Below are 14,579 nucleotides of genomic sequence, written 5' to 3' on the forward strand. Positions count from 1 at the left end.
GCCACTTTGTCAATTTGGGAAATATTTCTGCAGAAGCATGAGATTGATGCAGAATTCCCACCCACAACTTTAGATTTACTATGACTAGTTTGCTGTTTTGTTGGAAGCAGCAGTCCATAAATGGTCACAGGTCAGTACTGCTGTGGGAAATGACCAATGAGATGCATTTAACCTTCTTTGTCCCAGTTCTACTTAAATGTGATGCAGGCTACAAGTCAGTTTGAAGATAATTGTCATATTCATGAATTTCCTTCAGATCACATGTAGTTTTTCTTTAGGTTGTTGTGAGGATAAGGGTTTTATGTGTGAATGAGTTAGGCATCATTTTTCCAAGGGAAGAAAAAATCCCCATGCAACTGGCCTTCCTCTTATGCTGTAGTCAGAAACAGGACTCTCAGCTGGCCCGTTAGAGCGTGGTGCTAATAACGCCAAGGTCACGGGTTCGATCCCCTTATTGGCCACTTTGTCATTTTGGGAAATATTTCTGCAGAAGCATGAGATTGATGCAGAATTGGCACTCACAGCTTTAGAGTTACTAACACAAGATTGCTGTTTTGTTGGAAGCAGCTGTGCATACATAGTCACGGGTCAGTACTGCTGCGGACATAACCAATGTTGTTGTGAGGATAAGGGTTGTATTTGTGAATGAGTTAGGCATTTTCTTTCAAGGGAAGAAAACTCCCCCCTGCAACTGGCCTCCCTCCTATGCTCCAGTCAGAAGGCATACTTTTTCTGACTGAGCATGGTGCTAATCACGCCAAGTTAGCGAATTTGATCCCAGTATTGGCCACTTTGTCAATTTGGGAAATATTTCTGCAGAAGCATGAGATTGATGCAGAATTCCCACCCACGACTTTAGATTTACTATGACCAGTTTGCTGTTTTGTTGGAAGCAGCAGTCCATAAATGGTCACAGGTCAGTACTGCTGTGGGAAATGACCAATGAGATGCATTTAACCTTCTTTGTCCCAGTTCTACTTAAATGTGATGCAGGCTACAAGTCAGTTTGAAGATAATTGTCATATTCATGAATTTCCTTCAGATCACATGTAGTTTTTCTTTAGGTTGTTGTGAGGATAAGGGTTTTATGTGTGAATGAGTTAGGCATTTTTTTTCCAAGGGAAAAAGACTCTCAGCTGGCCGGTTAGCTCAGTAGGTTAGAGCGTGGTGCTAATAACGCCAAGGTCACGGGTTCGATCCCCGTATTGGCCACTTTGTCATTTTGGGAAATATTTCTGCAGAAGCATCAGATTGATGCAGAATTGGCACTCACAGCTTTAGAGGTACTAACACAAGATTGCTGTTTTGTTGGTAGCAGCTGTGCATACATGGTCACGGGTCAGTACTGCTGCGGGACATAACCAATGTTGTTGTGAGGATAAGGGTTGTATTTGTGAATGAGTTAGGCATTTTCTTTCAAGGGAAGAAAACTACCCCCTGCAACTGGCCTCCCTCCTATGCTCCAATCAGAAGGCATACTTTTTCTGATTGAGCATGGTGCTAATCACGCCAAGTCAGCGAATTTGATCCCAGTATTTGCCACTTTGTCAATTTGGGAAATATTTCTGCAGAAGCATGAGATTGATGCAGAATTCCCACCCACAGCTTTAGATTTACTATGATTAGTTTGCTGTTTTGTTGGAAGCAGCAGTCCATAAATGGTCACAGGTCAGTACTGCTGTGGGAAATGACCAATGAGATGCATTTAACCTTCTTTGTCCCAGTTCTACTTAAATGTGATGCAGGCTACAAGTCAGTTTGAAGATAATTGTCATATTCATGAATTTCCTTCAGATCACATGTAGTTTTTCTTTAGGTTGTTGTGAGGATAAGGGTTTTATGTGTGAATGACTTAGGCATTTTTTTTCCAAGGGAAGAAAAAATCCCCCTGCAACTGGCCTCCCTCTTATGCTCCAGTCAGAAACAGGACTCTCAGCTGGCCGGTTAGAGCGTGGTGCTAATAACGCCAAGGTCACGGGTTCGATCCTTGTATTGGCCACTTTGTCATTTTGGGAAATATTTCTGCAGAAGCATGAGATTGATGCAGAATTGGCACTCACAGCTTTAGAGTTACTAACACAAGATTGCTGTTTTGTTGGAAGCAGCTGTGCATACATAGTCACGGGTCAGTACTGCTGCGGACATAACCAATGTTGTTGTGAGGATAAGGGTTGTATTTGTGAATGAGTTAGGCATTTTCTTTCAAGGGAAGAAAACTCCCCCCTGCAACTGGCCTCCCTCCTATGCTCCAGTCAGAAGGCATACTTTTTCTGACTGAGCATGGTGCTAATCACGCCAAGTTAGCGAATTTGATCCCAGTATTGGCCACTTTGTCAATTTGGGAAATATTTCTGCAGAAGCATGAGATTGATGCAGAATTCCCACCCACAGCTTTAGATTTACTATGACTAGTTTGCTGTTTTGTTGGAAGCAGCAGTCCATAAATGGTCACAGGTCAGTACTGCTGTGGGAAATGACCAATGAGATGCATTTAACCTTCTTTGTCCCAGTTCTACTTAAATGTGATGCAGGCTACAAGTCAGTTTGAAGATAATTGTCATATTCATGAATTTCCTTCAGATCACATGTAGTTTTTCTTTAGGTTGTTGTGAGGATAAGGGTTTTATGTGTGAATGAGTTAGGCATTTTTTTTCCAAGGGAAAAAGAGTTTCAGCTGGCCGGTTAGCTCAGTTGGTTAGAGCGTGGTGCTAATAACGCCAAGGTCACGGGTTGGATCCCCATATTGGCCACTTTGTCATTTTGGGAAATATTTCTGCAGAAGCATGAGATTGATGCAGAATTGGCACTCACAGCTTTAGAGTTACTAACACAAGATTGCTGTTTTGTTGGTAGCAGCTGTGCATACATGGTCACGGGTCAGTACTGCTGCGGGACATAACCAATGTTGTTGTGAGGATAAGGGTTGTATTTGTGAATGAGGTAGGCATTTTCTTTCAAGGGAAGAAAACTACCCCCAGCAACTGGCCTCCCTCCTATGCTCCAGTCAGAAGGCATACTTTTTCTGACTGAGCATGGTGCTAATCACGCCAAGTCAGCGAATTTGATCCCAGTATTGGCCACTTTGTCAATTTGGGAAATATTTCTGCAGAAGCATGAGATTGATGCAGAATTCCCATCCACAGCTTTAGATTTACTATGACTAGTTTGCTGTTTTGTTGGAAGCAGCAGTCCATAAATGGTCACAGGTCAGTACTGCTGTGGGAAATGACCAATGAGATGCATTTAACCTTCTTTGTCCCAGTTCTACTTAAATGTGATGCAGGCTACAAGTCAGTTTGAAGATAATTGTCATATTCGTGAATTTCCTTCAGATCACATGTAGTTTTTCTTTAGGTTGTTGTGAGGATAAGGGTTTTATGTGTGAATGAGTTAGGCATTTTTTTCCAAGGGAAGAAAAAATCCCCCTGCAACTGGCCTCCCTCTTATGCTCCAGTCAGAAATATGCCTCTCAGCTAGACGGTTAGCTCAGTTGGTTAGAGCGTGGTGCTAATCACGCCAAGGTCACAGGTTTGATCCCGTATTGGCCACTTTGTCATTTTGGGAAATATTTCTGCAGAAGCATGAGATTGATGCAGAATTGGCACTCACAGCTTTAGAGTTACTAACACAAGATTGCTGTTTTGTTGGAAGCAGCTGTGCATACATAGTCACGGGTCAGTACTGCTGCGGACATAACCAATGTTGTTGTGAGGATAAGGGTTGTATTTGTGAATGAGTTAGGCATTTTCTTTCAAGGGAAGAAAACTCCCCCCTGCAACTGGCCTCCCTCCTATGCTCCAGTCAGAAGGCATACTTTTTCTGACTGAGCATGGTGCTAATCACGCCAAGTTAGCGAATTTGATCCCAGTATTGGCCACTTTGTCAATTTGGGAAATATTTCTGCAGAAGCATGAGATTGATGCAGAATTCCCACCCACAACTTTAGATGTACTATGACCAGTTTGCTGTTTTGTTGGAAGCAGCAGTCCATAAATGGTCACAGGTCAGTACTGCTGTGGGAAATGACCAATGAGATGCATTTAACCTTCTTTGTCCCAGTTCTACTTAAATGTGATGCAGGCTACAAGTCAGTTTGAAGATAATTGTCATATTCATGAATTTCCTTCAGATCACATGTAGTTTTTCTTTAGGTTGTTGTGAGGATAAGGGTTTTATGTGTGAAGGAGTTAGGCATTTTTTTTCCAAGGGAAGAAAAAATCCCCCTGCAACTGGCCTCCCTCTTATGCTCCAGTCAGAAAAAGGACTCTCAGCTGGCCGGTTAGAGCGTGGTGCTAATAACGCCAATGTCACGAGTTCGATCCCCGTATTGGCCACTTTGTCATTTTGGGAAATATTTCTGCAGAAGCATGAGATTGATGCAGAATTGGCACTCACAGCTTTAGAGTTACTAACACAAGAATGCTGTTTTGTTGGAATCAGCTGTGCATACATAGTCACGGGTCAGTACTGCTGCGGACATAACCAATGTTGTTGTGAGGATAAGGGTTGTATTTGTGAATGAGTTAGGCATTTTCTTTCAAGGGAAGAAAACTCCCCCCTGCAACTGGCCTCCCTCCTATGCTCCAGTCAGAAGGCATACTTTTTCTGACTGAGCATGGTGCTAATCACGCCAAGTTAGCGAATTTGATCCCAGTATTGGCCACTTTGTCAATTTGGGAAATATTTCTGCAGAAGCATGAGATTGATGCAGAATTCCCACCCACAGCTTTAGATTTACTATGACTAGTTTGCTGTTTTGTTGGAAGCAGCAGTCCATAAATGGTCACAGGTCAGTACTGCTGTGGGAAATGACCAATGAGATGCATTTAACCTTCTTTGTCCCAGTTCTACTTAAATGTGATGCAGGCTACAAGTCAGTTTGAAGATAATTGTCATATTCATGAATTTCCTTCAGATCACATGTAGTTTTTCTTTAGGTTGTTGTGAGGATAAGGGTTTTATGTGTGAATGAGTTAGGCATTTTTTTCCAAGGGAAGAAAAAATCCCCCTGCAACTGGCCTCCCTCTTATGCTCCAGTCAGAAATATGCCTCTCAGCTGGCCGGTTAGCTCCGTTGGTTAGAGCGTGGTGCTAATAACGCCAAGGTCACAGGTTCGATCCCCGTATTGGCCACTTTGTCATTTTGGGAAATATTTCTGCAGAAGCATGAGATTGATGCAGAATTGGCACTCACAGCTTTAGAGTTACTAACACAAGATTGCTGTTTTGTTGGTAGCAGCTGTGCATACATGGTCACGGGTCAGTACTGCTGCGGGACATAACCAATGTTGTTGTGAGGATAAGGGTTGTATTTGTGAATGAGTTAGGCATTTTCTTTCAAGGGAAGAAAACTACCCCCTGCAACTGGCCTCCCTCCTATGCTCCAGTCAGAAGGCATACTTTTTCTGATTGAGCATGGTGCTAATCACGCCAAGTCAGCGAATTTGATCCCAGTATTTGCCACTTTGTCAATTTGGGAAATATTTCTGCAGAAGCATGAGATTGATGCAGAATTCCCACCCACAGCTTTAGATTTACTATGATTAGTTTGCTGTTTTGTTGGAAGCAGCAGTCCATAAATGGTCACAGGTCAGTACTGCTGTGGGAAATGACCAATGAGATGCATTTAACCTTCTTTGTCCCAGTTCTACTTAAATGTGATGCAGGCTACAAGTCAGTTTGAAGATAATTGTCATATTCATGAATTTCCTTCAGATCACATGTAGTTTTTCTTTAGGTTGTTGTGAGGATAAGGGTTTTATGTGTGAATGACTTAGGCATTTTTTTTCCAAGGGAAGAAAAAATCCCCCTGCAACTGGCCTCCCTCTTATGCTCCAGTCAGAAACAGGACTCTCAGCTGGCCGGTTAGAGCGTGGTGCTAATAACGCCAAGGTCACGGGTTCGATCCTTGTATTGGCCACTTTGTCATTTTGGGAAATATTTCTGCAGAAGCATGAGATTGATGCAGAATTGGCACTCACAGCTTTAGAGTTACTAACACAAGATTGCTGTTTTGTTGGAAGCAGCTGTGCATACATAGTCACGGGTCAGTACTGCTGCGGACATAACCAATGTTGTTGTGAGGATAAGGGTTGTATTTGTGAATGAGTTAGGCATTTTCTTTCAAGGGAAGAAAACTCCCCCCTGCAACTGGCCTCCCTCCTATGCTCCAGTCAGAAGGCATACTTTTTCTGACTGAGCATGGTGCTAATCACGCCAAGTTAGCGAATTTGATCCCAGTATTGGCCACTTTGTCAATTTGGGAAATATTTCTGCAGAAGCATGAGATTGATGCAGAATTCCCACCCACAGCTTTAGATTTACTATGACTAGTTTGCTGTTTTGTTGGAAGCAGCAGTCCATAAATGGTCACAGGTCAGTACTGCTGTGGGAAATGACCAATGAGATGCATTTAACCTTCTTTGTCCCAGTTCTACTTAAATGTGATGCAGGCTACAAGTCAGTTTGAAGATAATTGTCATATTCATGAATTTCCTTAAGATCACATGTAGTTTTTCTTTAGGTTGTTGTGAGGATAAGGGTTTTATGTGTGAATGAGTTAGGCATTTTTTTTCCAAGGGAAAAAGACTTTCAGCTGGCCGGTTAGCTCAGTTGGTTAGAGCGTGGTGCTAATAACGCCAAGGTCACGGGTTGGATCCCCATATTGGCCACTTTGTCATTTTGGGAAATATTTCTGCAGAAGCATGAGATTGATGCAGAATTGGCACTCACAGCTTTAGAGTTACTAACACAAGATTGCTGTTTTGTTGGTAGCAGCTGTGCATACATGGTCACGGGTCAGTACTGCTGCGGGACATAACCAATGTTGTTGTGAGGATAAGGGTTGTATTTGTGAATGAGGTAGGCATTTTCTTTCAAGGGAAGAAAACTACCCCCAGCAACTGGCCTCCCTCCTATGCTCCAGTCAGAAGGCATACTTTTTCTGACTGAGCATGGTGCTAATCACGCCAAGTCAGCGAATTTGATCCCAGTATTGGCCACTTTGTCAATTTGGGAAATATTTCTGCAGAAGCATGAGATTGATGCAGAATTCCCATCCACAGCTTTAGATTTACTATGACTAGTTTGCTGTTTTGTTGGAAGCAGCAGTCCATAAATGGTCACAGGTCAGTACTGCTGTGGGAAATGACCAATGAGATGCATTTAACCTTCTTTGTCCCAGTTCTACTTAAATGTGATGCAGGCTACAAGTCAGTTTGAAGATAATTGTCATATTCGTGAATTTCCTTCAGATCACATGTAGTTTTTCTTTAGGTTGTTGTGAGGATAAGGGTTTTATGTGTGAATGAGTTAGGCATTTTTTTCCAAGGGAAGAAAAAATCCCCCTGCAACTGGCCTCCCTCTTATGCTCCAGTCAGAAATATGCCTCTCAGCTAGACGGTTAGCTCAGTTGGTTAGAGCGTGGTGCTAATCACGCCAAGGTCACAGGTTTGATCCCCGTATTGGCCACTTTGTCATTTTGGGAAATATTTCTGCAGAAGCATGAGATTGATGCAGAATTGGCACTCACAGCTTTAGAGTTACTAACACAAGATTGCTGTTTTGTTGGAAGCAGCTGTGCATACATAGTCACGGGTCAGTACTGCTGCGGACATAACCAATGTTGTTGTGAGGATAAGGGTTGTATTTGTGAATGAGTTAGGCATTTTCTTTCAAGGGAAGAAAACTCCCCCCTGCAACTGGCCTCCCTCCTATGCTCCAGTCAGAAGGCATACTTTTTCTGACTGAGCATGGTGCTAATCACGCCAAGTTAGCGAATTTGATCCCAGTATTGGCCACTTTGTCAATTTGGGAAATATTTCTGCAGAAGCATGAGATTGATGCAGAATTCCCACCCACAACTTTAGATGTACTATGACCAGTTTGCTGTTTTGTTGGAAGCAGCAGTCCATAAATGGTCACAGGTCAGTACTGCTGTGGGAAATGACCAATGAGATGCATTTAACCTTCTTTGTCCCAGTTCTACTTAAATGTGATGCAGGCTACAAGTCAGTTTGAAGATAATTGTCATATTCATGAATTTCCTTCAGATCACATGTAGTTTTTCTTTAGGTTGTTGTGAGGATAAGGGTTTTATGTGTGAAGGAGTTAGGCATTTTTTTTCCAAGGGAAGAAAAAATCCCCCTGCAACTGGCCTCCCTCTTATGCTCCAGTCAGAAAAAGGACTCTCAGCTGGCCGGTTAGAGCGTGGTGCTAATAACGCCAATGTCACGAGTTCGATCCCCGTATTGGCCACTTTGTCATTTTGGGAAATATTTCTGCAGAAGCATGAGATTGATGCAGAATTGGCACTCACAGCTTTAGAGTTACTAACACAAGATTGCTGTTTTGTTGGAAGCAGCTGTGCATAGATGGTCACGGGTCAGTACTGCTGCGGGACATAACCAATGTTGTTGTGAGGATAAGGGTTGTATTTGTGAATGAGTTAGGCATTTTCTTTCAAGGGAAGAAAACTCCCCCCTGCAACTGGCCTCCCTCCTATGCTCCAGTCAGAAGGCATACTTTTTCTGACTGAGCATGGTGCTAATCACGCCAAGTTAGCGAATTTGATCCCAGTATTGGCCACTTTGTCAATTTGGGAAATATTTCTGCAGAAGCATGAGATTGATGCAGAATTCCCACCCACAACTTTAGATTTACTATGACTAGTTTGCTGTTTTGTTGGAAGCAGCAGTCCATAAATGGTCACAGGTCAGTACTGCTGTGGGAAATGACCAATGAGATGCATTTAACCTTCTTTGTCCCAGTTCTACTTAAATGTGATGCAGGCTACAAGTCAGTTTGAAGATAATTGTCATATTCATGAATTTCCTTCAGATCACATGGAGTTTTTCTTTAGGTTGTTGTGAGGATAAGGGTTTTATGTGTGAATGAGTTAGGCATTTTTTTTCCAAGGGAAGAAAAAATCCCCCTGCAACTGGCCTTCCTCTTATGCTCCAGTCAGAAACAGGACTCTCAGCTGGCCCGTTAGAGCGTGGTGCTAATAATGCCAAGGTCACGGGTTCGATCCCCGTATTGGCCACTTTGTCATTTTGGGAAATATTTCTGCAGAAGCATGAGATTGATGCAGAATTGGCACTCACAGCTTTAGAGTTACTAACACAAGATTGCTGTTTTGTTGGAATCAGCTGTGCATACATAGTCACGGGTCAGTACTGCTGCGGACATAACCAATGTTGTTGTGAGGATAAGGGTTGTATTTGTGAATGAGTTAGGCATTTTCTTTCAAGGGAAGAAAACTCCCCCCTGCAACTGGCCTCCCTCCTATGCTCCAGTCAGAAGGCATACTTTTTCTGACTGAGCATGGTGCTAATCACGCCAAGTTAGCGAATTTGATCCCAGTATTGGCCACTTTGTCAATTTGGGAAATATTTCTGCAGAAGCATGAGATTGATGCAGAATTCCCACCCACAGCTTTAGATTTACTATGACTAGTTTGCTGTTTTGTTGGAAGCAGCAGTCCATAAATGGTCACAGGTCAGTACTGCTGTGGGAAATGACCAATGAGATGCATTTAACCTTCTTTGTCCCAGTTCTACTTAAATGTGATGCAGGCTACAAGTCAGTTTGAAGATAATTGTCATATTCATGAATTTCCTTCAGATCACATGTAGTTTTTCTTTAGGTTGTTGTGAGGATAAGGGTTTTATGTGTGAATGAGTTAGGCATTTTTTTCCAAGGGAAGAAAAAATCCCCCTGCAACTGGCCTCCCTCTTATGCTCCAGTCAGAAATATGCCTCTCAGCTGGCCGGTTAGCTCCGTTGGTTAGAGCGTGGTGCTAATAACGCCAAGGTCACAGGTTCGATCCCCGTATTGGCCACTTTGTCATTTTGGGAAATATTTCTGCAGAAGCATGAGATTGATGCAGAATTGGCACTCACAGCTTTAGAGTTACTAACACAAGATTGCTGTTTTGTTGGTAGCAGCTGTGCATACATGGTCACGGGTCAGTACTGCTGCGGGACATAACCAATGTTGTTGTGAGGATAAGGGTTGTATTTGTGAATGAGTTAGGCATTTTCTTTCAAGGGAAGAAAACTACCCCCTGCAACTGGCCTCCCTCCTATGCTCCAGTCAGAAGGCATACTTTTTCTGATTGAGCATGGTGCTAATCACGCCAAGTCAGCGAATTTGATCCCAGTATTTGCCACTTTGTCAATTTGGGAAATATTTCTGCAGAAGCATGAGATTGATGCAGAATTCCCACCCACAGCTTTAGATTTACTATGATTAGTTTGCTGTTTTGTTGGAAGCAGCAGTCCATAAATGGTCACAGGTCAGTACTGCTGTGGGAAATGACCAATGAGATGCATTTAACCTTCTTTGTCCCAGTTCTACTTAAATGTGATGCAGGCTACAAGTCAGTTTGAAGATAATTGTCATATTCATGAATTTCCTTCAGATCACATGTAGTTTTTCTTTAGGTTGTTGTGAGGATAAGGGTTTTATGTGTGAATGACTTAGGCATTTTTTTTCCAAGGGAAGAAAAAATCCCCCTGCAACTGGCCTCCCTCTTATGCTCCAGTCAGAAACAGGACTCTCAGCTGGCCGGTTAGAGCGTGGTGCTAATAACGCCAAGGTCACGGGTTCGATCCTTGTATTGGCCACTTTGTCATTTTGGGAAATATTTCTGCAGAAGCATGAGATTGATGCAGAATTGGCACTCACAGCTTTAGAGTTACTAACACAAGATTGCTGTTTTGTTGGAAGCAGCTGTGCATACATAGTCACGGGTCAGTACTGCTGCGGACATAACCAATGTTGTTGTGAGGATAAGGGTTGTATTTGTGAATGAGTTAGGCATTTTCTTTCAAGGGAAGAAAACTCCCCCCTGCAACTGGCCTCCCTCCTATGCTCCAGTCAGAAGGCATACTTTTTCTGACTGAGCATGGTGCTAATCACGCCAAGTTAGCGAATTTGATCCCAGTATTGGCCACTTTGTCAATTTGGGAAATATTTCTGCAGAAGCATGAGATTGATGCAGAATTCCCACCCACAGCTTTAGATTTACTATGACTAGTTTGCTGTTTTGTTGGAAGCAGCAGTCCATAAATGGTCACAGGTCAGTACTGCTGTGGGAAATGACCAATGAGATGCATTTAACCTTCTTTGTCCCAGTTCTACTTAAATGTGATGCAGGCTACAAGTCAGTTTGAAGATAATTGTCATATTCATGAATTTCCTTCAGATCACATGTAGTTTTTCTTTAGGTTGTTGTGAGGATAAGGGTTTTATGTGTGAATGAGTTAGGCATTTTTTTTCCAAGGGAAAAAGACTTTCAGCTGGCCGGTTAGCTCAGTTGGTTAGAGCGTGGTGCTAATAACGCCAAGGTCACGGGTTGGATCCCCATATTGGCCACTTTGTCATTTTGGGAAATATTTCTGCAGAAGCATGAGATTGATGCAGAATTGGCACTCACAGCTTTAGAGTTACTAACACAAGATTGCTGTTTTGTTGGTAGCAGCTGTGCATACATGGTCACGGGTCAGTACTGCTGCGGGACATAACCAATGTTGTTGTGAGGATAAGGGTTGTATTTGTGAATGAGGTAGGCATTTTCTTTCAAGGGAAGAAAACTACCCCCAGCAACTGGCCTCCCTCCTATGCTCCAGTCAGAAGGCATACTTTTTCTGACTGAGCATGGTGCTAATCACGCCAAGTCAGCGAATTTGATCCCAGTATTGGCCACTTTGTCAATTTGGGAAATATTTCTGCAGAAGCATGAGATTGATGCAGAATTCCCATCCACAGCTTTAGATTTACTATGACTAGTTTGCTGTTTTGTTGGAAGCAGCAGTCCATAAATGGTCACAGGTCAGTACTGCTGTGGGAAATGACCAATGAGATGCATTTAACCTTCTTTGTCCCAGTTCTACTTAAATGTGATGCAGGCTACAAGTCAGTTTGAAGATAATTGTCATATTCGTGAATTTCCTTCAGATCACATGTAGTTTTTCTTTAGGTTGTTGTGAGGATAAGGGTTTTATGTGTGAATGAGTTAGGCATTTTTTTCCAAGGGAAGAAAAAATTCCCCTGCAACTGGCCTCCCTCTTATGCTCCAGTCAGAAATATGCCTCTCAGCTAGACGGTTAGCTCAGTTGGTTAGAGCGTGGTGCTAATCACGCCAAGGTCACAGGTTTGATCCCCGTATTGGCCACTTTGTCATTTTGGGAAATATTTCTGCAGAAGCATGAGATTGATGCAGAATTGGCACTCACAGCTTTAGAGTTACTAACACAAGATTGCTGTTTTGTTGGAAGCAGCTGTGCATACATAGTCACGGGTCAGTACTGCTGCGGACATAACCAATGTTGTTGTGAGGATAAGGGTTGTATTTGTGAATGAGTTAGGCATTTTCTTTCAAGGGAAGAAAACTCCCCCCTGCAACTGGCCTCCCTCCTATGCTCCAGTCAGAAGGCATACTTTTTCTGACTGAGCATGGTGCTAATCACGCCAAGTTAGCGAATTTGATCCCAGTATTGGCCACTTTGTCAATTTGGGAAATATTTCTGCAGAAGCATGAGATTGATGCAGAATTCCCACCCACAACTTTAGATGTACTATGACCAGTTTGCTGTTTTGTTGGAAGCAGCAGTCCATAAATGGTCACAGGTCAGTACTGCTGTGGGAAATGACCAATGAGATGCATTTAACCTTCTTTGTCCCAGTTCTACTTAAATGTGATGCAGGCTACAAGTCAGTTTGAAGATAATTGTCATATTCATGAATTTCCTTCAGATCACATGTAGTTTTTCTTTAGGTTGTTGTGAGGATAAGGGTTTTATGTGTGAAGGAGTTAGGCATTTTTTTTCCAAGGGAAGAAAAAATCCCCCTGCAACTGGCCTCCCTCTTATGCTCCAGTCAGAAAAAGGACTCTCAGCTGGCCGGTTAGAGCGTGGTGCTAATAACGCCAATGTCACGAGTTCGATCCCCGTATTGGCCACTTTGTCATTTTGGGAAATATTTCTGCAGAAGCATGAGATTGATGCAGAATTGGCACTCACAGCTTTAGAGTTACTAACACAAGATTGCTGTTTTGTTGGAAGCAGCTGTGCATAGATGGTCACGGGTCAGTACTGCTGCGGGACATAACCAATGTTGTTGTGAGGATAAGGGTTGTATTTGTGAATGAGTTAGGCATTTTCTTTCAAGGGAAGAAAACTCCCCCCTGCAACTGGCCTCCCTCCTATGCTCCAGTCAGAAGGCATACTTTTTCTGACTGAGCATGGTGCTAATCACGCCAAGTTAGCGAATTTGATCCCAGTATTGGCCACTTTGTCAATTTGGGAAATATTTCTGCAGAAGCATGAGATTGATGCAGAATTCCCACCCACAACTTTAGATTTACTATGACTAGTTTGCTGTTTTGTTGGAAGCAGCAGTCCATAAATGGTCACAGGTCAGTACTGCTGTGGGAAATGACCAATGAGATGCATTTAACCTTCTTTGTCCCAGTTCTACTTAAATGTGATGCAGGCTACAAGTCAGTTTGAAGATAATTGTCATATTCATGAATTTCCTTCAGATCACATGGAGTTTTTCTTTAGGTTGTTGTGAGGATAAGGGTTTTATGTGTGAATGAGTTAGGCATTTTTTTTCCAAGGGAAGAAAAAATCCCCCTGCAACTGGCCTTCCTCTTATGCTCCAGTCAGAAACAGGACTCTCAGCTGGCCCGTTAGAGCGTGGTGCTAATAATGCCAAGGTCACGGGTTCGATCCCCGTATTGGCCACTTTGTCATTTTGGGAAATATTTCTGCAGAAGCATGAGATTGATGCAGAATTGGCACTCACAGCTTTAGAGTTACTAACACAAGATTGCTGTTTTGTTGGAATCAGCTGTGCATACATAGTCACGGGTCAGTACTGCTGCGGACATAACCAATGTTGTTGTGAGGATAAGGGTTGTATTTGTGAATGAGTTAGGCATTTTCTTTCAAGGGAAGAAAACTCCCCCCTGCAACTGGCCTCCCTCCTATGCTCCAGTCAGAAGGCATACTTTTTCTGACTGAGCATGGTGCTAATCACGCCAAGTTAGCGAATTTGATCCCAGTATTGGCCACTTTGTCAATTTGGGAAATATTTCTGCAGAAGCATGAGATTGATGCAGAATTCCCACCCACAGCTTTAGATTTACTATGACTAGTTTGCTGTTTTGTTGGAAGCAGCAGTCCATAAATGGTCACAGGTCAGTACTGCTGTGGGAAATGACCAATGAGATGCATTTAACCTTCTTTGTCCCAGTTCTACTTAAATGTGATGCAGGCTACAAGTCAGTTTGAAGATAATTGTCATATTCATGAATTTCCTTCAGATCACATGTAGTTTTTCTTTAGGTTGTTGTGAGGATAAGGGTTTTATGTGTGAATGAGTTAGGCATTTTTTTCCAAGGGAAGAAAAAATCCCCCTGCAACTGGCCTCCCTCTTATGCTCCAGTCAGAAATATGCCTCTCAGCTGGCCGGTTAGCTCCGTTGGTTAGAGCGTGGTGCTAATAACGCCAAGGTCACAGGTTCGATCCCCGTATTGGCCACTTTGTCATTTTGGGAAATATTTCTGCAGAA

The 14,579-nt window shown here is 42.7% G+C and overlaps 1 non-coding gene across 1 annotated transcript; it reads left to right on the forward strand.

Annotated features, from left to right (window-relative positions):
* Window positions 1–1,138: 1,138 nt before the first annotated feature.
* Window positions 1,139–1,212, forward strand: TRNAI-AAU (transfer RNA isoleucine (anticodon AAU)). Its single transcript has one exon. It is a non-coding gene; the product is annotated as a tRNA-Ile (tRNA).
* Window positions 1,213–14,579: the final 13,367 nt, after the last annotated feature.

The sequence above is a fragment of the Ambystoma mexicanum genome, chromosome 1p (genome assembly GCF_040938575.1).
Source record: "Ambystoma mexicanum isolate Mex_15411 chromosome 1p, UKY_AmexF1_1, whole genome shotgun sequence".
NCBI lineage: Eukaryota > Metazoa > Chordata > Amphibia > Caudata > Ambystomatidae > Ambystoma > Ambystoma mexicanum.